This window comes from Aulonocara stuartgranti, assembly GCF_965226115.1.
Source record: "Aulonocara stuartgranti genome assembly, chromosome: 14".
Taxonomy (NCBI): domain Eukaryota; kingdom Metazoa; phylum Chordata; class Actinopteri; order Cichliformes; family Cichlidae; genus Aulonocara; species Aulonocara stuartgranti.
Window position 1 is genome coordinate 26,255,648 of NC_138950.1, and position 25,053 is coordinate 26,280,700.

General features: G+C 38.6%; 1 protein-coding gene across 12 annotated transcripts in view; it reads left to right on the forward strand.

The window, feature by feature from the left end:
- Positions 1-24,795, forward strand: part of LOC309687716 (uncharacterized protein) — an 84,801-nt gene extending 60,006 nt beyond the window's left edge. For 2 of the 12 annotated variants that reach the window (XM_082502869.1, XM_082502860.1), the window contains exons 10-11: positions 10,668-10,721; positions 20,997-21,895. The gene's annotated coding sequence lies outside the window, so the exon portion shown is untranslated. The other 10 variants (XM_082502872.1, XM_082502870.1, XM_082502874.1 and 7 more) reach the window with 10 other exon arrangements.
- The last annotated feature ends 258 nt before the right edge of the window (positions 24,796-25,053 follow it).

The following is a 25,053-nucleotide window of genomic DNA, read 5'->3' on the forward strand; positions in this document are numbered from 1 at the left end:
CAAATATTTGTTCAAATATAAAGATGAATGTACCAAAAATAGAGTGCTGTCACCTCATACCAAAGGCCTTTCTGTGTAGAATTTGTTCTCTCCGTGTCTCCTTCCTTCAGGTAATCTGACTTTTTCCTGCACTTCAAAGGCGTGTTGTAAGATTCAATGGTTTCTAAACTCCCTAGATGGATGGATTCTCCAAAAGTTAAAAGGTTCAGTTTAGTGGCTCCAGTAAGCTTGAGGCAAAGTCTAGAAAGTCAATAACATTCAGCAATTTCAAGTGACGACAGACTGGCGATGCAAAGTGGGTAGGTCCCGAGTTACACTCTTCTCAACAGGAAGGAATGTGATCAATGAGAGTGAAAGGTGCTGATACATTACAGTGGTGTAAATAAATACATCTGAGGGAATCACTTCCTCTGTGGACACCCCTTAACAGAGATATCCTGGCTATAACTGCCTATGTCAGCATCTGTTTGTCAGTCAAAGTGTCAATGAATATAATAATGCAAACCTTAAATAGGTGAGTTAGCTAAAAACAAATAAATTTAAATACCTGGGATCATCCAAGACAGCGGACAGTGCAGTGCAGTGACAAAGAGAGGACAGGTGAAGCAGGTGGAGACAAGTGTTAGGAGTTATTGTAGACTGAAGGATAGCATCAAGAGTGAAAAGGAACGTTTATAAGATGGTTATACATGGTTTAGAGAAAGTGGCACTAACAAAAAGAGTAGGAAGAGGTGAAGACGGTAAGAATTTCATCGGGAGTGACCAAGAGGGACAGCATTAGAAAAAAGTTCATCAGCGAGATAGCTCAGGTTGAGCAGCTTGGAGACAAAGTTGGAAAGGAAAGGCTTAGATTATTTGAACACTTGCAGAGGATATATTGGACAAAAGGTGTTGAATATGGAGCTACCAAGCAGGAGGAAAACATGAAGACCACAGAGAACACATGTACAGGGGCGGTGTGACAGATGAGGATGCTAAGGATAGAAAGATGGAGACAGTTGATCCTCTGTGGCATCCCCTAAAGGGAGTCGCTGAAAGAAGAAGTATTCAGAAAGAAAAACAAAATAAGGTAGTAGAGTTAACAATAGAAAAAAAATAGATGTAGAGACCTTTTTGTACCAAATAATGACTACATTTTAACACTGGTGTCTTTGTAGATTGCTCACTTTTACACTCAGCCTCAAGTGGCCGTTTGAGGAACTACAGTTTTTGGCACACCCATTTTGGCTTAATTTTAGAAGGTTGACACTTGCTGCAATTGCAGTGCAAAAACCTTTATTCAATTTATTCACAGAAGGTGACAGAACATAAATTTGTGCCAATGCCTGTCTTCACCTTCCTCACTGAATTGCAATAAAAACAGGTAATTTCACACCCGAGTATGTGTGTTTCAGTTTATGTTAATGCCTTCACATCTTTCGTTAACACAGAGGAGTAACGTGTGGATGAGAAATGGTGGGGGAGTCTTTTTCTCATATGCTTTCGGACACATACATGCGCATATGCAAACACAGACGCAAAACTACTGCTGCTGTTTCTTACATCTGAATCCTCTGCAGTACGTTCACACAGGCTTTATGCAAATCATGTGAGGAAATTAGATACATGCTACAGTGCTTACACATATGCATATACACACACAGTAGAGTTGCTTACACACACACACACGCACACAGACACAGACACGTGGACCCAGACAGTCTCTTATTCTTTTTATGGCAGCACCTGAGCTTGGCTTTAAGTACATATTTCATGCTACATTACCCCCTATGGCAGCAAACGAGGAGAAGAATCGAGGAGACTGAAGGAGGCAGATAGATGAGGCTCGGCAATAAAATGCAGACTTCTTTCTCATCCAATGCATGTCTGCCTCAACATCCCTTCTGCCTCTTCTGTCCTTTCTGATCCATCTAATCTTTATCCCCCCGTTTCTTCTAGCTTAATATTTTTAATGGTCACTAACCTGAATAGGCCACAGACGTGTTCCTACTGGGTCGCCACGACAAGAGTAGTGATATGTTTTAATGAGCCAAGGACACAGGGCAAGAAAAGAAATTTCTCATATGGGTCTTATTGCAAAAAAAAAAAAAAAAATCTAGCCGTCTCACTCTCTCTTATGTTCCGCTTTAAATGTTTCACATCATTTTCTCCATTTCATTGTGGATGTATCCATATACATTAACTTTTATTGTCATCATTTTATTCTTATTTTATATAATGTTACTTTGTGTTTATAATCGTTTAGCTTATGTTTTGCGGGGTTAGCTGGATTGAAGCCATGCTAATAAATAAATAAATAAATAAAATTGACATATATAGATCAATTGGCTTGTGACTGCACTCCGACAGCTTTCAGGTGATTGGCCATGACCGGTGGCAGATCAATCAGTCTCAGATGTATTTGATTCTGTGCCAATCAAATTAGCCTGACGTGCACCTCTCCAGGAGTGTTACTAAATGGTGCACTGTAGACCACAACAAGTGTAAATGGCCAGCTTGGTAGCAGAATGCAGTGAAAACACACAAATCAATATATCCAAGGGATATTGATTCTTGATTTCTTTTCTAAACGAAGTATAATATGTACAAGTCTTTAATTTTTTGTGTACATTTTCTCTGTTTAGACTTAGTTGGTTCTGAATGTTTTTTTCAGTTTCATGCAAGGCAGTAATTTTAGTTACAGTCAGTAAATGCTGTTTGATATCTATTTAATCCAACTTCATCAGGATTCACTAAGTTTCTGTCAAAATTGCACAAAGAGATGCATCACATTTCTTCTGATTTGGAAAAGAGCACTGATGTCTGTATACTCGACTCTGTTTGGGTACACAGCAACACCAGTGTTTGTTAGCTTTCAGGGAGAGGGACAAGTACTCTGTTCATACGGGTCTATTTCACTGTTCACAAAACCATTTCCTTTTTGCTCTTTTGCCATTCACTTGTTTTAAAGGTTTGTAGGGCTGTGGCCTGACTATAGGCTGCATCTGGCATACTAAAACACTCACTGTGCTTTAAGAGTAAGCAGAGTCACTAGCAGAAGCGCACGGGCAGTCATGTGATGTTCACTGTGTAAATGGTTTGGTGGTATTTTAATTGCAGCAGACTTGAGGCATGATCAGTATAACTCCTGCTGGACCTTGGGGTCTCTGTAAACAATAAAGTAAAATGCATACATTTTAAATAAAATATCAAAATAAAATTTCTTTTTTCCAACTTTTCCTTAATTTGAAATAAAATAAATTTATACTCTTCAGGACATAAAAGAAGCATTTGAACTCTTAGGCTCCCACAGGGCTAATGGAACAGAAAGCACCCTAACCCAAAAAATGTTTTACAAAAATTTAAATTAAAAAAATTTAAAAAGTAACAAGTACATTCATTATATTTATGCATTCAGAATACTGGACGATGGCTGGATGGATGGACTACCAACATTACAGCTGATGCATTTGTGCAGTATTTTCTGTTACGGTAGAAACTGTAGATAAAATGGTATAAAAAGATTGTTTTGTTTTTTTTATCAAACCTATCAATTAATTGAAACATGAAAAAATATGGATACAAGCGAAGTCAAATAATGCATAGTCTTTTAGGTTATTCTGGCTAATGAAGAAGCAGCCAGAGAAACTGGAACCCATCTTCAGCTGAATAGATGGCTCAGTCTTTCTTACTCACAGAATTGTGAAGGTGATACGCGTGACTTCTCGGCCTTTCTCATAAAACATTTAACAAGGATATAAGCTTGAACCTCAGTAACCTATACAGTGAACTCGCTGTGTTGGATGAAGCCCATAAAATACTTCTAGAATCGTCCGTATGCACATGAACCTTCACACACCCACACATACTATACATATATTGAGAGTAGTAGTCGCCCATCCATCAATTTCTTTTCTGAACTGGATTTTCTGCTTATCCAGTTAAAGTTACATGGGGACTGACAGCGGGCCAAAGGCAGAGGACACACTAAGCAGGTCGCCAGTCCATCACGGATCAACTGACAATCAGTTTTAAAGGAGGACTAGAGGTAGCATATATTGTATAATGGTATGTTTTTAAGGTCATGTGAGAAAACTGTATTTTCCTTCTTACTGGTTATAAATACATCTGTTAATAAGTTGATGAATTGTTTTAGTGTCAACAGGGTCAGATTTGGAGCAGTTAGCACTGATTAAAGCACAGTACTGGGATACTGTTTCAGTTTTTCTCTCATTGTAATCAGTGCAGCATAGGGATGGGTATCGTTTAGGTTTTATCCGATACCGGTGCCAAACCGGTACTTTTGAAACGGTGCCGGTGCTTAAACGGTGCTCAAACCGGTGATTAAAGAATGGAGAACACAAAATTGGTCCAAAAACCTCTCATGTTCAGCTGTTTTTTTGTAAAAAGATAACAATGTTAGCCTTTTCTGCCGCTATGGGGCATATATGGTATCACTCTTGGCTGGAAGCAGTGCTTAAACAATGGAAAAAACACAAACTTTGTCCAAAAACCTCTCATGTTTAACTGTTTTCCACTTTTTCTTTGGTCATTTTAGCCTTTTTGGCCAGAGTGAAGGGAGTATCTGTCATCAAACAAGAAGACAGCTGTAGCTATGATGATGTTTGCTAGTTCACCTTACATGCATTAATGTAATAACGTGGTGAGCCTACTCAATGTAAATTACACACGAACAACATTAAGCTACTCACACAGAGAAGAACAGCTGCTGCTGCCATCATCATCCGTCATCATTTCTGCTACACTGGCAGGGCTAGGGGCCAGGACTCTACTCTTCGGGTTTTTGGGGATGTTGCTAACTCCGGGTCCGATAACTGGCAACCCACCCGCAGTAGATGCGCTCGGTGTGAGGTCTCACAGCAAGCTATCAAATACGGCGCATTTCTTGGCTTTTAAAAAAAATGCTATACGTCGCCAGGTGTTTCATCGGATTTGAGGTGTTACCTCCTTTGACAGTATCACTGTCATGATCCGGAGTCTGCGACTCCGTGTTTATGTTTAGTTTATTAGTATTCTGTGGTTTTGGTCACCTTGGGTGTTTATACTCTTCTGTTTCATAGTTCATGTTCATATGTTCTGTGTCCCCCAGTCTGTGTTAAGTTGGTGTGTTATGTCATTGCTAGTATGTGTTTCCTGTTTTATTGTGAAGGTCTGCGTCTTATGTGAGTGTTTTCAGTTTGTCTCCCTACTCTCGTCACGTAATCACTCTCAGCTGTGTTCCTCACCTGTGTGTAATCTCCCTGTGTTCTCTGAGTGTATTTAAGTTTGTCTTCTGTCATGGTAGTTGCTGGTTCGTCTGTGTTGTTTCCCCTCGGTCTCCCTGCGTCTCTTCATGTGTATTTCCCCGGATCTCCCTGCACCGTCATTCCTGGTTTGTGTTGTTAGTTTACCCAGTTTAGGTTTTCGGTTTCATGTTCACACCCCGTTGCTGTTTGTACCCACTCCTGTAAATAAATACTCACCTGCACCAGAGCTGCCGCCTTTTGGGTCCTTTCTCCACCTCCACACGGCTTGCCCCGGCAAACCGTGACAATCACAGTATCAGCTTAAAGCACTTGTTGCAGGCTGCTGAGTTTGCATATTTTGCTGTGAAGTACAGCCAGACTTTTGACCGCTTCGCCTGGGGCATTTTAATCTGTAGCTCTGCTCTAAAAGAACGTACGTACCTGGACCCGCCTACTATCCTCGGAAACGTAAAATGATTGGCTAGAATCTAAAGTGTATCACAGCTCAGGAAAAAAAAGCACCGAAATAAAGCACCGAAATGTGCGCTGCTTTTCGGTCTGGTTACTACCGTTTGTGCCATCCCTAGTGCAGCATATTGCCAACAGAACTAAGGAATATGTTATAAAGCAGTCAAAATAAGCCTGACATTAATTATGATTTACTGTTTCTTATGAAACTTAATGAATGTAGCCCCTGTATGTAGAATCTAAAAGCATTTAAAGGGTTTGGTTCCTCATACTAATTAATGTGTAGTTTGTACAAATGTAAAGTAGATGGGAGAGCTCACTCGTTTTGACTTCATGTAAATTGACTATTTTGAAACAGTATAGATCGTGCAAGCATTTAGTTAGTAATCATGTAAAATAACAGAAACTGAACAATTGTAAAACTTAACAAAACTTAAATGAAAAAAGTAAGGTGCTTTTAGCTGGTCACTTATTCCAAAAGCGTCCCCACAGTGGGTAGCTCTGTATGTTTGATTTGGTAGCTTTTTTCAATGAATGTCCATCCTAAAGCAACCCCCAGGGGATTTGTAGCTACACCACATTAATAAATATGTTATAAATACAAGAACTTTTACTTCACATGTCAAGGGCGGATGCTGATTATTTTTTGGAAGTCATAGCCAGTAAACACATTACATAAAACATGCCATTAGAGTTAGAAATATTACTTTTTGATGTTTCATGAAAATAAGAAAAAAAGAAAACAAACAAAAGAAGAGTAGCGCTACTAAATCTAGTCACAGCCTAAAGTTTTTGCAAAAGTCGGTGTGTGCAGTGAGTTATACTTGCCTCCAGACTTAGACAAGCACCTCTTGTTTGTCACAGGTTTGTTACACGATTAGAATACCAAAGTCTAAATAAATGAACATGAGTGAACCAGCCAGGTCACAGGCCAAACACAATTAATGCTATTTCTTTTAGGCAGAAAAACACAAGGAAGAGAAACAGCAGGGAGCTGGTCATTCTAAAAATAACAAATTGACATTCATCACCATAACAGCTGTGGTAAAAAATGTTGCACGCTGGTTGGTGCAAACAACTGGAGATGTGTCCAACTGATTGTATCTAACGGTGGGGCAAAGGAGGAGCAATCCAGGGGTGAAATTCAGGGTGAAGGACAAGTACAGGCGTCAATTGAGGCAACAGGCTACACAGAATAATTAGATTGCAAAATAGACACGTGGGAGTCTGTGCAATGACCTTGAGCCTTAACAATGTAGATATATTTTACAGTGACATTTTTAAACCTGCACACTGCTTCAGTCCAGTACAGTTACATTTAAATTGCTGGAGACTGTCTGTGCAGGAAAAACTAAATTAGGTTTAGGTTTATTTGCTTTTAATGGTGAGAACTGATCCTGATTTAATTGTATGGGTAAGTAGAGCATGGAGTTACAATCAGGCAAGACAGTGAGGCTGAAATAGTGGTACTGGAATGAACACTCAGTTTGAGCTATTTGTATATTTGTTTCTCCTTAGTTGTAGTTGCAACCGGATTTTCAACATTCATACTCTTTTAGGATCTTCATCAATCTTATCACTTGTTATAGAAGTTCAGAAGTTCTTACTAGCATTAATTAAAATCATTCCTTCTAACTAAAATCCTTAATCCAGGTCACTTAAAAACATTATGATTCATGTCTAGAAAGCAAACCAGTAGGAATATGTTGATTAAACAGTCATATACAGTCTGATGCAAACATCCACAAGAGTAGTGCATGTACTAACTCTGACAAGTACTGGAGAGAATTTCATGCGAACTGTTTTAGTTAAATTTTAATCATTTGTTTTTTAATATAAAATGAAATTATTTCTATTTCACATATGTTTCTGTTGCAGAATTGGACTGTTAGGAAAGTTTAAAATTCATTCATCTACAGTACATTATCAAACTAATCACAAGATTATATTGCTTGGCGACCTGTAGCCCTGACCCCCATCGTAAGCAAATGCTTCGAGAAGCTGGTCAGGGACTTCATCTGCTCTGCACTACCCGACTCACTGGACCCTCTACAGTTTGCATACCGCCACAACAGGTCCACTGATGATGCCATAGCCCTGACACTACACACTGCCCTGTCACACCTGGAGAAGAGAGACACGTATGTGAGGATGCTGTTTGTAGATTACAGCTCAGCATTCAATACCATCGTTCCCTCGAAGCTGGACAGGAAACTGCAGGATCTAGGACTGAGCAGCTCCCTCTGCAGCTGGATCCTTAGCTTCCTGTCTGACAGACGCCAGGTGGTCAGACTGGGCAGCATCACCTCATCCCCCATCACACTGAACACTGGTGCTCCACAGGGGTGTGTACTGAGCCCTCTCCTGTACTCACTCTACACCTACGACTGCACAGCCACTAACAGCTCCAACATCATTGTGAAGTTTGCGGACGACACTACAGTGGTGGGTCTTGTCACCAACGGTGATGAGACGGCTTACAGGGAGGAGGTCAGCGCCCTGACCCACTGGTGTCAAGACAACCATCTCACCCTCAACGTCGCAAAGACAAAGGAGTTGATAGTGGACTTCCGGAGGTGCAGAGAAGTACACACCCCCATCACCATCAACGGCGCTGCTGTGGAGAGAGTGAGCAGCTTCCGGTTCCTTGGCGTACACCTGGCTGAGGATCTTACGTGGTCAGTACACACAAACAAAACAGTGAAGAAGGCGCAGCAGCGCCTCTTCTTTCTCAGGAGACTGAAAAGATTCGGCATGAGCCCCCGCATCCTCAGGACCTTCTATCGCTGTGCCATTGAGAGCATCCTCACTGGATGCATCACCACCTGGTATGGCAACAGCACCGCCTACAACTGCAAAGCTCTCCAGCGAGTAGTGCGGTGCTCTGAACGGATAATTGGAGGTGAGCTTCCCTCCCTCCAAGACATCTACAGGAAGCGCTGCCTGAGGAAAGCGGGGAGGATCATCAAGGACTCCAGTCACCCCAGCCATAAACTGTTCAGACTGCTTCCATCAGGAAGGAGGTTCTGCAGCATCCGGTCCCGAACCAGCAGACTGAGAGACAGCTTTTTCCACCAGGCCATCAGACTGCTGAACACGCCATAGACACCTCAGCTTCACTACTGGAACTTCAACATTATGCACTCCATACTGTATATAAATGCCACTTGTTTTGCACATATTCAACTCTGTATATTTTATATATTTTATTATTATTATTATTATTTTATTTTATTTTTTTACTATTTAATTTGTAAAAATGTGTATACACACACACACACACACACACACACACACACACGTAGGAAAATATTTAGTATACACATCCAGAAATGCATACACTATTATATATTGTACATATATTTATTAGTTTCAGGTTGGCCATTCTTGTATTTTGCTCGTTTGTGTTGTTGTGTTTGCACATCTCTGTTGCTTGTGGGGCTCGCACACAAGAATTTCACTCGCATGTGCTGTGCCAGTGTGCCTGCACATGTGATGTGACAATAAAAAGTGATTTGATTTGATTTGATTTGGCTATTCCAGACTGTACACTTTTTCTGGTGTGTCCCTGTAGCTTTTGTTCTTACAATTGAAAAGGGAATTGTCTTTGGACTGTCGGTGTGCTATGACCACTTAAGTAATTATTTGAACAGGTCAGCCTTGGTGCTAGAGAAGAAAAACAGCCTGAAAATACAGACAAATTTAGCTGATGAAGCCCTGACGAAGTGTGGGTTAAAGCTCATTAACTTTTGTGAACAAGTGCCAAGGCCTTGTCTCATGGTCAAAAGACAAGATTCATATGGCTTTGAGACATGCTGTACTCATTTGTCTTGTGGCAAATATGTCTGTGTGTATTGATGTGCACTTTTTGGCAACTGTTGTTGTGACTTGGTGCTATATAAATAAAATTGAACTGAACTGAATTGAATTGATGTCTGATGTATTACATAAATGATAATGGATAATTAAACTGCAGAATGCTAATCAACTATCATATACAGGATATAAATATGAAAACATACTGCCTCCATTCCTTAAAATTAAAGTTATGTCCCACTCTTTTTTAACAATCCCATAGGAAAGATAAAATAGTTTGTTCTATAGACCCTATTTATTCATCTATTCATTTATTTGATTTAACCAAATGAGGAGCGTCCTCAAAATGGTTCTCTGAAAACTGACTGGTAACACTAGGGGGCACTTTCCACGTGAGCTTAACAGAGAACCTAATAGAACAGAAAGGACAACATTGCAAATAGCTCACAAAAGTATAACATAAGCACTGCATTAGCCTTGTCATTTTTTTACGAGTTAAATGTTCAACATTCAAAGAAAATATAAGCCTACAAAACAAAATGAAAAATAAATAATAGTAAGTTCTAGCATGTGAGATTGGGACTGCTACTGTACAGTCCTTTTGTCTGTAATAAAAACAAATGTTTTAGTTTTAGTTTCTTTTGCTTTCAAACTAAACACTGAGCATGATGAAACAGCTGACCTGACATGCACGTCTGTATTTTCTCTCTGTCCTAAACGCCCGTTCTCTTCCATTTTACACCTGCTAATGATTTGTAGATACAGGGCTTGTTATAGAGATGCTGTTTTGTGTGTGTGAGAGTGACTGCACTCTAATGATTAGTAGAGATCTTCACCTGCATAACTAGCTTTTTGATGTCTGCTGTTCATCTGCTTTCTTCACCACATATTTGTTTCTGTCATGGAGAAGGCATACCGCTCATTCACTGTGTCTCCTTTTCTTGTCTTTTCCTTTGCCAACCTGTCTGCCCCTTCACTGCATCTATATATAATCATTCTCTTTGACTGTCTCTCCTGTCTCTTTCCCACAATTCATGTGTTTATCACTGTTCCTCTTCTTTTTTCGTGTCCCTGCTTCACCTTCTTGCTGCCATTTCAGTTTCGCTCAATCTGTCCTTCCTAATAATTCTCATTCCTCACTTTATGTCTCCGTCTCAGGAAAAGACCCAACCCTCTCTTCTTCCAGAAGCAAGTCATTAACTTCTGTCCCAGGTTTGTGAAAGATTTTGTGCAGTAATGGTGTTCTGTTCTGTGTGTCTGAATCAGCTGCAAAGATGTGTAAAATAATTACTACTGAAATATCCATCCCGCTGTTGACTTCTTTGAGAAATAGCATTAGTTCCCCCTTTTGTTTCAGATTTATTCTGAAGTCACTTCTAATATAGTTAAAAATCACATCTTCTTTGTGTCCTGTACAATTTAGTCTATCCATCTTCTCATATCTTCTTTCAACAGTAATGAGTATGAAATGATGCAAGTTTCATATAGTCATATTTTGAAAAGTTGATGATACACCATTGTAAAGATTCTCCTGCCTGCTTTGAAGATGAAAAAAAAATCTATTGATCTCTTTTTGCTGTAGATTCAGGCCTAGCTATAAAATGATAAAATCTGATTAAATAGCAGCCTAATAGTGAAGTTAAACATTACCCAAAAATGACAGACAACCAACAAAAGATGCATAACATTTTAGCTTTAGATGTGCCTGTGTGAAAAATAGAAGAAGAAAACCAAAACTTGCATGCATGGCTGCTAAAAGTGATATATCTTTGCTGACCGACCACCGTAGCACAGGTAATTGCATCTGTGATTTAAGGTGTGGGAGAAGCAGGTGTAGAATTTGTGGCACTGTTGTAGGCATGGCAATTATTTCTATTCATAGCAGACATTGTTAGTGTGGTGGAGTTAGGGTTGCCAACACTATCTGACAGAAATCCAAGAGATTTTAGTGGGGGGTGGGGGGGAGCTGTTTATGTATACATAACTGTTTCATTATATCAGACAAAAAGACAGAGAAGGCAAGAGTTAGAGTTCAGGCACTGAAATTTAAGAAACCTCTGTAGTGTTATGACACTAAAACCACAGAGAGCAAGAATTAAACATGCTCTTTACAGTTTAGCTACACAGAACCACAAAACAAGTAAAAAAATATATATATCCCAAGAAGTCTTTGGCTTTCCAGACATGTGCAATGTTTTACATAGTCCACCATCAGGACTTAATTGGCAGTCTGCAGTCAGTCAAATTAATTCATTGGCAGATGTGCTCATTTACATCATCTGTGTTTGTAAATAAAACATGTGTTGAAGCAAAACCTTCCAGCCCTAATGATAATTTGTGGTAGATTTATTATATCAAACCCTGAAACCCTTCCAGCCTTTCCCATCAAGTTCTTCCCAGCTCAGGGGCTCTGTTGGGGCAGAAAATTTAACAGCGCTGAATCCAATTACACGATATATATTATCTAAGGAGTGCTTACTTTACAGGTAAATTTGGTGAAATGTTGTTAAAACAAAGGTTAAAAGTGATTAAAAAATAATTTTGACGGTGTCAAATATCTTCTTGTAGTGTTTCTTACTACAGTAAAACAGAAAAAAAGGTGCATATTAATTTTTTAAAAATCTGTTGACACAGTGTTTGTGTGTGACAGGTCTGGAGTGTCACCTGTTTTACTGTTACAACAGGATGCCAAAAGGTTGTCAGTCATAATCATTTCCTGCTTTGTTATCTAATTTACTCCAATTGGGATAATTTATAAGTGAACAAAGGATCAAGTTGTGTTCAAACTAGTAAACAAAAAATTGAAACTTATCAGCAAAAAGTTACCTGGGCCATAGATCAATTGAATAGTAGAGTAATTTTCTCATAGGGTTTTATACAATTCAACACTTTTCACATTGGCTTTACTTCCAAGGCCCTGAGGCAACATCCATTTTTTATAAACAATCTGTGCTCCCAAATTCGCAATGCAAGGCTGTTTTAAACAATTTTTCTGTCCATTGATTAGTTCTATCTATTTACATTTTCAGCTAATGCTATTAATTAGAACTGGGATTCTCATGTTTTTTTTTTCAATTATACATATGACTCACTAATCAGTAGTTCAACTTTTTTTTCTCAATTTTCCCAAACTCTAGGTATCTGACCTCAAATTTAAAAAAGTGATGATATGGAGCTAGTTAGCGTTCCTCCTTCCATCAATAGACTGCACTGACTGTGTGCAACTCAGCAGAACATACTGGAATGCAACTTTTCAACCTTATATCCTTCATGTCGTTCTACTTACCTTTATTATTTTTCTTTCAAGAATATTTTTTTCCTGTCAGTTCAACTGGGTATTAATTATGTCTGCTGTTGTAAATTCAGTCTATTCACCAAAGGATCAGGGCTTAGAGGCACAGTTGTACTGAAGGCCGTTCAGTTGAGACTGCAGCAAAATGAAGAATGGGCTCTACTCTCCAGAATCTTTCCTACTCAAGCTTTTTAATAAGAGTTGCAGAGAAGATCGAGCTGGATAGTCAAACTCTTAACCGTCTGTCTTCCCTGTCCTTTCAGTCTATTTGTCCTCTGTGGCACACTCAGCCCCATGCTTTGATTCTCTAAAATTTCCACCATTACAACCCTTTATTATCCTGGTTAATCCCTCTTGCACATGTCCGGTGTAGACTGTAAGATGGAATTGAACAGATCTGTTCACCGACTCTCTTCTCTTCTCCTGTGTCGTTCTTTTCATGCCCTTTGAAAGAGCAGAATTAGCTTTTCCCTGTAGCAGCAATGAGGCTGCTCTTGTCCCTTTCAGTCTCTCTTTCTGCTGTCAAATAACCCACTTTGCTGCTCAGCACTGATATGATTACGCTTCTTTTTCAGCTGGATTTAACACTGAAGTCAGGGTACGCCGCTCTTGTAATACCGTGAAAGAAATTCTGGAAACACTGGACAGTCATGTTTCCTGTTCAATGCGGACGGTGAAAGAAAAGAAAAAGACAAAAGTAGGATAAAAGACAAAATTAAAAGTGACAACTGGGGGCTATGTATTAAGGAGAAGCAGAAATAAAATAACATGGATTTGTTAAAAAGGATGTGAAAGACACGAGGCAGCAGCTAGCTGGATGAAATTGTCAATAAGTGGCTATTTTCACTCAGTGAAAACTTTAAGTGCTTTTTTTTAGCTACTTCAGCAAACTGAGAAAGAAATGAAACCAGAGTGAAAAACTACATAACAGCCTTATAAGAAATGGGTAGACAGCTAGTTAGAGGCTAAAAGAGACAAGAAGTAGACTAAGAAACACTGGCCTACTTTAGTATACTTCAGCAATAGTTTAGCTAAAAGTACTTTATTTTAGCAAAGTGAAATATATTTGTGAAGTTAATTTTATATAACCCAAGCCTACACACTGCTAGTCTAATTAAGAACCATTTTCTCATGAGAAAATTAATTGCTCTTTGAACGGCACTCTTATTCACATGAACATCAATTGCTTGCAACTTGCAAGGTTATCTTCATGGTGCATTATAGTGAGAAATGAGGTGAGAAATAGGATTGGTTGTTTTCCTTTGTTGTTGCTTTTTTCCCCAAGTCCTTGCGTTTCTATGTGTTGGCATGGCACACTGGTGCATATCTCTTCTAAAATGACTTGAAAAGAATGCCAGCAGAGTATGGATTAGGGATTTTCTGAAGCCAAATTTCCAAAGCCAACTTTTTTATGATATTTGTTAACACTGACAGCATTTCAAGTGCATTTTATGATTTTCAAGTTCAGCTCAAGGGTTTGTGTGCCCATGAATGTGTAGTAACACAGACAACTTACATAAGATAAAGTTTTCTCCGATCTTGTTCTCCAGCAAACTGCTGTCTGGAGTGCAGCTGCACGAGCTTTCAGCAGATGAGCTCTATGTGTGTGTTTGTATCAATGTGCAGTTTTTGTGTGCTGGCATGTATAGGAATGCATATGTGCTCATGCAGCTGTGACCCCTCCATCAAACTCATTTGTACTTGATGCCTTTAAAACACAGATTTGATTTTTGAGTAGGGATGTCTTGACACACCCCCGCTGAGCTTGCTGACTCTCATGTCTCTCATGTCCCAGCTTACCTTGTCACATCGACGCGACACGCAGACACATAAAAATGTAGACACAAGCGCACACATACGTATCTCTGCAGCTGTGTTTATACTTAACTTGGAAAGCATGCCATATACTGGATGAACTATGAATATATCTGAAACCGGTCATTTTGCAGCCTGCATCATTTTATCTGATTGCCAGCCTGGTTGGTCTCCCTTTTTCACACTCAGTTCTTTTTTTCACTGTTTTAAAAAAAAAAAATCGTACTTCCATTTTTAATCATACATTGCTTCTCTTCCGTTATTTTCCCTCTACCCTCGTTCTGCATGGAGCCACAAACAGGAAGAAAAGAGGTCAGTTATGTATTAACAAGACAAAACTGTGTTCTTTTGTTTTTTCTTCTTTTCTCACTGTCTGCCTCTTATGGCATTAACCGTTTGTGCTACTCATAACTGTTCCTACTCGGTACCCGTTCTCCGTACATGGATGCAGCCACATAACTACCAATACTATGTTGGACTTCAGACAACATTGCAAGCCTGGAAATGACATGGCCAATGACACTAGCAAATGACCTTGCCATACTGGTATCTGAAACAAATTCAAGTGAAATTTCTTCTGTGGTACTGGTAAATGTAAGTTCTGAAGTTATCCCTGATTGTTATCAAACTAATGTCTATCTGGGTCTATTTAGGGAAATTAACCTTACCTTAACCTTACCTTAACCTTTCTTCTTTTTAGAAGAGTTACATTGGCTAATTTTTGTTTATTATGGAGAAACACTGCACTAAATAACTCAATATTTATGAATTTCATAGTGATTTGTAAAGTAAACCCTGATGCCCAAACATGCACAAGGTGAATATATAAGGGAACACACACAAACACTTCACCTTGGGAGCCTACCTAAGCGGAGGTGTGCTGTGACCCTGTGTTCTAGCAGATGGTGCTTGTGGGCAATACCAGCAATAACCATAGCAATGTTATCTCTGTTTCTCTCTCTCTTTCATTTTCTTTTATTTTCTTTTCTCTCTAAAGTGATTACCTTTTTCAGTACTATGAATAATGTAGAATAAAATGCTTAAACGCTCTCATACAGCATATTTGTGTCTGTTTGAGTGCATTTCTTATGGTAAATTTGCAACATAAGCATTTATTTGATTACTTGGCAAATCTCATTACTCCTCAATGAATTTAATGCAAGGCATAGCATGTGTATTTAATTTAAGTGTGATAGACTTGCATGTTCTCAGAATTGCAATTTCCTTTTAAAAAAAGCAGATGTGAATTTGTCTGCCTGTGAACGGTAGACATTGTGGACGATGGATTTATGCCCAGACTGTTTACTGATGTAGGAATGGAGCAGAAGGACGTACAGGAAGAAGCAAAGAAAACTAATGAGCAAGAAACAACACCCAGCCTTTATCATGGGATACTGGGGGAGATAAAGGATGATATTTTGGCTCAAAGCAAGAACAATATATATTTATTCCCATAATCTCCTGAATATATATAATATATACGTGTTTCGAGAGTATGAATATCTGTGTGTTTCTGCCAGAGAGAGGGAGAGAGAGAAAGACAGAGAGAGGGAGACAGCACTATAATGGCAGAACAGAAATACCAGAGTATGCTTTATCACTTACCTAATTATGTGAGTTTGCAAAACTAATCTACTACTCTATTAAAACAAGAGACCCTACAGCTCAGGGTTAAACAAAAGCAAATTACATTACCCTGTCACACACACACACACTTCACTTTTCCTTTACACTGTGCCATTCTGTCAGCCAGACTTGTTCCCATTCACCCATATCTCCTCTGAGATTTTAGAAGAGCAGTCATGCATAGAGTTTAAGTCGGCTCCGAGACGATATGGATATGTAGTTGCTCTTTAAAAAAAATCCCTTGTTTCTTTTGAACTTTACAGTTTCATTAAAAGTTGATTTGATTGAAAGTCAGAGACGTGCTTCCTTTTGTTTTTCTTGAAAGTAACGGGGAAAAAAATGCACATGGGATTGATGATATTGTACACGTTATTTTCCTATACACATGAGTGACAGTGAGGTCCTGTTGTGGACACGTGACACAAAACATGTAACATTTATAAATTCAATTTGTGATTTATCAGTGATCAATTTATTATTATTATTGTTTAATTGATTTATTGAGCCAAACTCTAATTTTATATTTCTCTTTTATCCGGTTGATCTTACATACTTTTTGCTAAATCTAATTCACTGGATTATGAACATGACACGAAGTGGTCATTCAGAGTGTTGCAACAGAAGGTTTTTTCTTATATTGAGTGCAACTATAGAGCAGACCAAAGACAACAGATGTTGATGTAATCTGTAGCTATGATTGGCATTTAGAGTCTTTATTACTCTTTCACATCAATAAGTCTGCTTCTTTTCACAGTTAGTTTATCTGATCATGTTGCAAACAAAGGCGATACACGTGCCTAAAAATGAAATATTTACTTATAAGGCTTAATGGTTAATTTGGACGCAAGTGATAACTTAGGAATTAGATGAAACTGATATTTTATTGCATCGATAAAATTAACCGGAAGAAAACGGATGAAGATTAAATTAAATGCTATCTATCTCACATTTCGTCAACATGTATGCCAGTTATTTTCCATTCCTGCAAACCAGCCAAACAATCAACCAACCAACAAAAAGAGAGAATACAGAAAGACTCATTCACTAAGTGATGAAACTGAATGAAAGGTTGTAAAACAGGTTTAACAGATTATCAGTGTAAGATCTAAAAAAAATTTCAAAAAGCAAGGATTCATTTCTACACTTTATGTAACAACTTTAATGACCATGGGGGAAACAAATTCATAAACTGGTGTAGGAATTCCACAGTGGATCACAATACAGTAGTATACACCACATATATCACGTTTTCATCCAACCATCTTCATCCACTTATCTAACTCAAGGTCGCAGGGGGGCTGGAACCTATCCCATCAGTCACAGGCCACCCTGGACAGGTTACCAGTCTATCATTGTGCTAACACAAAGTGACAATGGTTCATGCTCAAATTCACACCCAATTTAAAATCAGCTATTAATCTAACCCCATGCATGTATTTGGACTGGGTTAAGAAGCTGGAGTAGCTGGAGACAATCCATGCATACATGGGGAGAACATGCAAACTCTACACAGCATGGCTCGCTTTAGTGCATGTGGGCTGATATATGTGAAAGTTAGTTTCACTAATGTGATGGTATAGTGTACTGGATTGAGTAGGATATTGTATTACAAGTTCTGGGTTTGAGTCAGCCCTGAGGCTTTTTACTGCATGTCTTCCCCCTGTTGTTCTCTCTCACTCTCCTTTCTACACTGTCCTCTCTCGATAAAGGCTAAAAAATAATATAATAATAATTTTAAAAAATCAGCTGAGATTCGTACAATTCTCAAAAACTTTTTGTTCAACTTACACATTTTCAGTAATTTTCAATATTTGTTATTTGTTGTTGTTGAATCATAATCTACTACTTCTTCACAGAGTTTGCATTTACAGTAACCTTTCTAAAATTCTTCAACACTTCATAATTCTGCATAATCTTCCTTAGCCTTGCTCATTAGCTCATTAGTAACCTTTACTGTTTAGGTTCACTATGTAGTAATGAAGGTGAACCAAAGACAGACACAGTCTTATCTTTGCAGGAACCAGGCTTGTATTTCCTTTGGCAGTAAAACTGGTGCACAGCATTTTAGCTTTTACCCTTAAACTTCAGCATATCCTGACAATTAATGGCCGACTATTATAATTTTATCACCTGTCTGCATGGTCACTTACCAAAACATTCCCATACTTTCACAAAACCATGTTGAGTATCCTTCCGCCTTTCATCAGTGAACCAAAAGAAAAGTAGCTGTAGCAATACTGACTGAACAAGCGCCCAACTTTCAAAGTAAAATCTGAAATCTTCGAAGCACTGACTCAACCCAACTAAAAACATGTCTCCAGCTACTGTTGTCACCAGGGCAAGAAAAACTATTTTGACACCCAAATAAATAAAACAGTTTTTTGCTAGATTCACACAACAGCACTGCATGACACAGCCCTCTCATTAGCCACCACATTGGCTGTGTAGAATCTGGTCTGTCATGCAGCAGTGCATTGCAAAATTCACTGTAATCTGCCAACATGCTGTGTTGGTCAATCAAATATAACTACCACTTGTGTTATATTTGTAACGTGAACTTTATTCCGCAGTGGTTTGGCATCTAATAAGACATCATATTTCAGGTCATTTCAGTAAAAGTGGACTTCCGGGACCATAATCTAAGAAGTACTTCAGGAAAAGTGTGCCAGCACAAAAATGCAGACTCAGATCAAGTTAGTTCTGGGGATAAATTCCCTGCCAGTGTATATCAGTGCACTTATTTGCAATCCCCCTGAGTCAAACTGCAGCTGTTGACACTTGTTTAGTAAGGTTACAATTTAACTCCCCAGGTGAGGACACAATAAACTTGACAGCACTGGTTATTATGGGTCATATGGGTCATTTTGGAAGGAAATGACAGCTTATTTTGTCATTCAGGTTGGAGAACTGAGGTTGTCCTCAGTGGGGTACCAACCCCAACTATTGCTGCCACAGATGACTGAAAAATACCAACTGAGCCAGGCAGAATAACAATAGCAGTTGTAATACATCCTATACACATTTAGTAGGATGGGTATTTGAATGTTTTCACTTATGCTGGGTGCCTCTGAGTTTTTGTACCAAGGTTTTGTGTCCTCCACAATCCTCAGATAAATATTCTAAGAAAGCTAGTGCCCGGGAGCAAATTTATCTAAGGTCAGCCTACTTATCCACATTTCAACAGTGGTCATTTTGTGCCTGAATGCTTACCCTCATATCAGTTGACCTCCATATGAGAGTAGCCATTTTGTGTCTGATAGCAACAAAGATTCAGTCCGTGTGGGCCAGAGAACAGTTGGTACTACATAATCATTACAACTATGAAATGGTATGGTGAGACAATAATTGCTGTTCTGACCAAAGTCTGTAACGGAGGTGTGTCTGTGTGCATATGTGCCCATATTTTACAAGCTGAGAAGTCTACATTTTATAGATATAAGTGTGACAAAATTATAATTACTTTATACAGACTAGAACCAACATTTAGGAATTAAATGTTAATTTGAAGAAACGGAAGAAAGATGACATATACTTGCTGTGACCTGCATAAATGAATCTTTCAGCTTCTATATACTTGCTGCTGAATTAAATATTTGCTGAATGAACTGTGCACAGGGTATAATTAAATTACTAACATCGGGATATGCAACACTGAGCTCTGACATGAAAACACACAGAAACAGGAGGGTTTGCAATATAAACCATGGTTCATGGATTGATTGATTATAGCACACACCCATCCATCCTTTACATTACACAATGTGCAGGGAGCATCACAAATAAAACAAACCCGGAAAATAACCATACTATATGTCAATCATGTTCAGTGGGTAGAACGGTTGCCTATATATATATATATCGCTTTCATAAATGTCTTCATATATATATAAAGACAAAAATGACAAGTAGCAGCTGAGTGACAAAAAAGACACCAAGGAGGAAACATATTGGATAAAGAGGAGGTAGCATCTGGCAAAATAACAGGGGGTTTGGACCACACACAAAGTCCAAGCACAGATGAATGCTCATGTTGGCACCTGATTTTAAAATTTGTATATGAAGTTATATAGGTACAACAAAAATGGGGCAAAGCAACCCTAAACATGCTGTGGACAGGCACGCATGCATGCTAATATGCATATTTTTAAACCTGCCACAACACATTGGCATCTGTGAAACTGCCATTTCCACTGGGGTCACTCGACCCATCAACCTCTACCTCCTGAGTCTAGTTGGCATTTTCACAATAAAAGGCAGAAAGCATGAAAAGAGAGTGAGAGGGCTTTTGACTGTCAGCTAAAAACTCAGAGTTGGAGGGTGGACAAACAGTTCATGTCACTGCTGTGCGAGTTCTTTTTTTTTATTACGCTGCACTGAAGAAATTTTTAAAAATATCAATAAATGTCTGTTACAGCCAGTGGCTTGCCAGACAAGCTAACAAAATGCTGATTAAGCTTACTGACTTTTGCAGCTGCAGTTTAAACTGGTATTTGTGTTTACATCTATGTGTTTGTATACTAGTAGTGTTTACATCAACCAGAGTTGACGACAGGAACTGTAAGACGGTTATTTTGCATTAGGAGGAATTGAAAATAAAGTCATGGCTAGAGAGACTGCTGATGTGATTTAGCTTTTCCTCATCAAAAAACGTGTCAGCATGTCATGGTCCTGGCAGATGTTGCTTCTCTCTCCCTCTTGCGCTTGTTTTTTTATCTTTCTGTCTCTGTCTCTTTCACTTTTTATCTTTTTTTCAGTTGGCATTTGGGAGAGGCTCTGGCTCTGGTTTACAGTGGGTGAGGCTGCTCCTGCCTCATGGGTCCAGTGGGTACACCTGTTCCTCTCTACTCATTACTTCTCTGGATTTAAGGACCGGCTGGAACCTCCATTCTCCTCCAGATTGTTGACGCCTGTGTGGGAGTAATCAGGCTCAGTTACTATGATCTCATCACTCTTTTGCAGTTCCCTGACTGTTCTCTCAGCCTATCTCCTAGTTATTCTTCTGGCTTGATTCCTGGTTGGACCCTGCAAACAAAGAAATCTTTTACTTACTTGCAAGTCCACTCTTCACCAATCTCACCCTCTGGAAATCCTTGCGTGTCTCCCCCATCAGCAGCTACATGAAGAGATTCAAGTAAGAACACAAATCTGCTCTCAAATTGTATAACAGCGGCAAATCACATTAGTTCTTTACTAACCTGTCCTCTCCACTCTGGCAGTCCTCTGGTGAAATGCTGCCCAGTCCCTGAAAAGACACTCTTACAGCAGTAATACTTGCCTGCCTCAAAGCTCTTGTGTTCGAGTTCCTTGCTGCAGATAATAAAATTTGCAAACCTGCCTTTGTCTCTGGGGTCTTTCAGCTGAATTGAATAACCCAACATGTGTCCTTTTGCTGCCTAGATACTTACACTTAAAGTATGTTTACCTGCAAATGTACACTGCTTCTCCACTGGCAGGGGTATTAATACAATAAATAAACACTTGCTATATTCTATTTGATTAACTTTCATACAAAAAAGTTGTTTTTCACCCTCGAGTGTGTGTGTGTGTGTGTGTGTGTGTGTGTGTGTGTGTGTATATAAACACTGCTAACCCTCTTTGACATTATTCTTCCTCACATAAATAAAGAATCAGTGCATGTATATGACTTACTATTGACAGGATGCATTGTTAAACAGTCTGGTGGTCAAAGACACAATTTCCTTATTTTGTCTGCTGTTATTTCCCAGCTTTATTGTTGGTGAATGTGTGGTGCAGCATGAATATCGACAGTGAGCAGCATTATTTTTTTCATCTGACCTTCATTAATATGGAATAATATACATACTGTAGCAGTAAGTGCAGCTGCATTTGGAAGTCAGAGATTATTAGGCATCACTCTGCATCACTGTAATGCTTGCTGTGCTCTGAATGCAGCTTTTCATTATATGTTTATTTATTTGTTCTGCAAAGCAAACAAATAAAAAAAAATGTGTTCTGTTCTAATCATTACAGACAAAAATACAGAGAAATTGGGAATGTGATCATGTGAAGTAAAAAAAAAATCTGCATGTGTAAACACATGACGTGTGTGAGAGAAAACATTTAAAGCATATGCTGTTGGTCCCATACTTAAAAATCCAATACAACATGTTGATTTTGGGCTTTATCATATCCTAGACCTGCACAGTCACAATATATACTTTATTTTGAAGAGAAATTGACTTTTATTTCTGTACAATGTATTTCTGCAACATAAAGGTCAACTAAGAATGACTGGAGTAACATAGTAAAATGATAGACAAAGACAAAACCAAGAATTACTCATTCTTTAAGCTTATGAGCTGATCAATTTAGAAAATCTGGCAGAAATGAATGCTCTGTGTAAACCAGTGATATAATTCCTGCGACTTTTTGTTTTCTTTTTCCATTTTTGAACCTGTGCTGATAATTTATGAGAACATATACGCATAGACGAACAACTATTCCTGCTTTTGTCATGTTTACTCTATTTGAGAAAAATCCCGTCTTTAATAACAAACTGCTCTTTCATATTGCTCAGGTAAGTCAATAACTTGAACTTATTAGAGAAAGTCAAATATACACAATATATATCTGGCAGATATCAAAATATATTATCAGTGTTGGAGGAAATTAATGATTACAGCCCTGATAAGGTAACTAGTATCCGTGATAGTGTGCACCTCTAAAATAACCTCGGCAGTCCTGTGTGTTGCAAAACATGTTTGTGCGCTTGTAGTTGAATACATTTGCATGCTAATACCTCTACAAAATGACACGTGTGTGAGTGTGTGTCTGTAATGTGTTTGTGAATGTGTCATACCCTCTTCCACTCATTATAGTAGGACATACTCATGTGTGGCATTTACCTCTAACCTCTGCTCCGCAGCAGGCACAATTACTGAAAGGCCAGACTTTTCAGCTAATGTCCATCATATTGACTCTCTCTTCTCTCTCAGTTCTTATATATATATTCATTTTCTCCTCGTCAGACTTGGTAGTGTTGCTAATCTGAAGTTAAAAGAAGAAGAAAAGAGTGGAGTTAATTTGACATGTAGTTAAAAAGGTGAAGATCAATCTTTCTAGGACTCTCGTTAATGAACCGCGGCTGTTTTATGTCATTTAATTTCTGTTTCTTATGTCTAATGCATCTTCCCTGCACTTCAAATCAAAGACCAAGCAAAGTCTCCAAATCCAGTGAACAAGATAAAAAGAGAAAGATGGAGCAAAAGAGCAAAGGATGGAAAAAAGAACATAAAGACAGAACGGAAAGGGAAACCTGATTAGGGGCAGTCACAGGCCACCCTCCTGTCCCTCTACCTGCCTTCTTCTCCGCGTCCCCCACCCCTCCTACTCCCTCCATCCCCTCTCCTTCTTCGTCTGCAGGTAACAGAGCTCTTTTCCGGAGAGGATGGGATGAAGAGATTAAGAGAAAATTACACCGAGTCCTTCTCTTTGACAAGACAAGGGAAGTGGAGAGTTGAAACTTCTAACAAGTTTTGAGAAGTCAGGGTCAGAGGTCAGAAAGAAAGGCTGAAGAAGAGAAGGACAGACGGATGCACACAGAGAGAAAGGGATAGAATAAGCTGTCTGGGATTTGAGGTCGTAGTAAATGAAGGAAGGAAGACAGAGAGGAGTGAATTAGAGGAGACAGAGAATCTCTACGTTGACCCTTATTGTGGTGGCAGAAATAAATTGTGATCTAAAGGTCATGAGACTGAGGACCAGCATTTCATAGACACAAGAAAGTCCGCCTTTCCATTATTATTACTATTTTACTAGGATACCACTACTGGTATTACTACGACTGCTACTACTGCTATAATAATAATACAAATTTAATTAAAACAGGGTTAAAGAAGGATATGTCAAATTCAGGATATGGCATTTTTGTCTCAGAATAATGAACTTTGTCAAATCCTTGTCAATATATAAAAGACAAAAACATTCTAACACACTATTAGATGTTCTTTGTTTGCATGTTCATTTTGTTACATTGTGATCAGGCACTTTTTTTCTCTGCCATCAGTTTTCTAATTTGTGACTCAATTAATAAACGCAGGAGAGTAATTTTATCATAATAATTAGTCAAAAGGATGTGAATTAAGGCCTCTGTTGATGAAGAAATTGGAGAAACGACTCTTTGTGATTACAGGTGGTGCGAAATATCAACACAACAATATATCATGCGAGCTTCCTTTTGTAACACATTATTGGTAAACTGGCACCAGTTATTGATAGAATATTTATCTAAACATACAGGCACTTTAAATGGATTCCCCCACGAATATCATTTATCCAGAATCACTACCTCATGACTCATGGTGGCGTATATCAAATCAATTAGGGTATTGAAAGGAAGTTAACTAACTTGGAGTGAAGAAGAACAAATTCAGACATGGCACACAGCAGGGGGAAGCAAATCAGAGAACAGATTAAATGACTAAAATATTACTAAAATTGAATGAATATTTTATTTCTGCTTATTCTTCCATTATAGATATTGCATTTGCTTTGCAATTTACTGTGTATTCCTGACACTTTGACAGTACAATTACCCTCGTAATTGAAGGTAATATACTGTAATACAGCTGAAACCAACATTCACCTATGGATTCAAACATGCAGTCAAGCGTCGAGGTAGCTGTTTTCTCTGTAAGAAAAACATGTTACAGGCATGCTAGGCCCTTATAATCATGGAAATGTCTAACAGAATAAATTCATGATTATATTTAAAAGGTTAAAAATGATCTTTACTGCACTATCATAATGTTTTATAATGTAATTTGGACCTTTATTCAGAAATATCTTGTG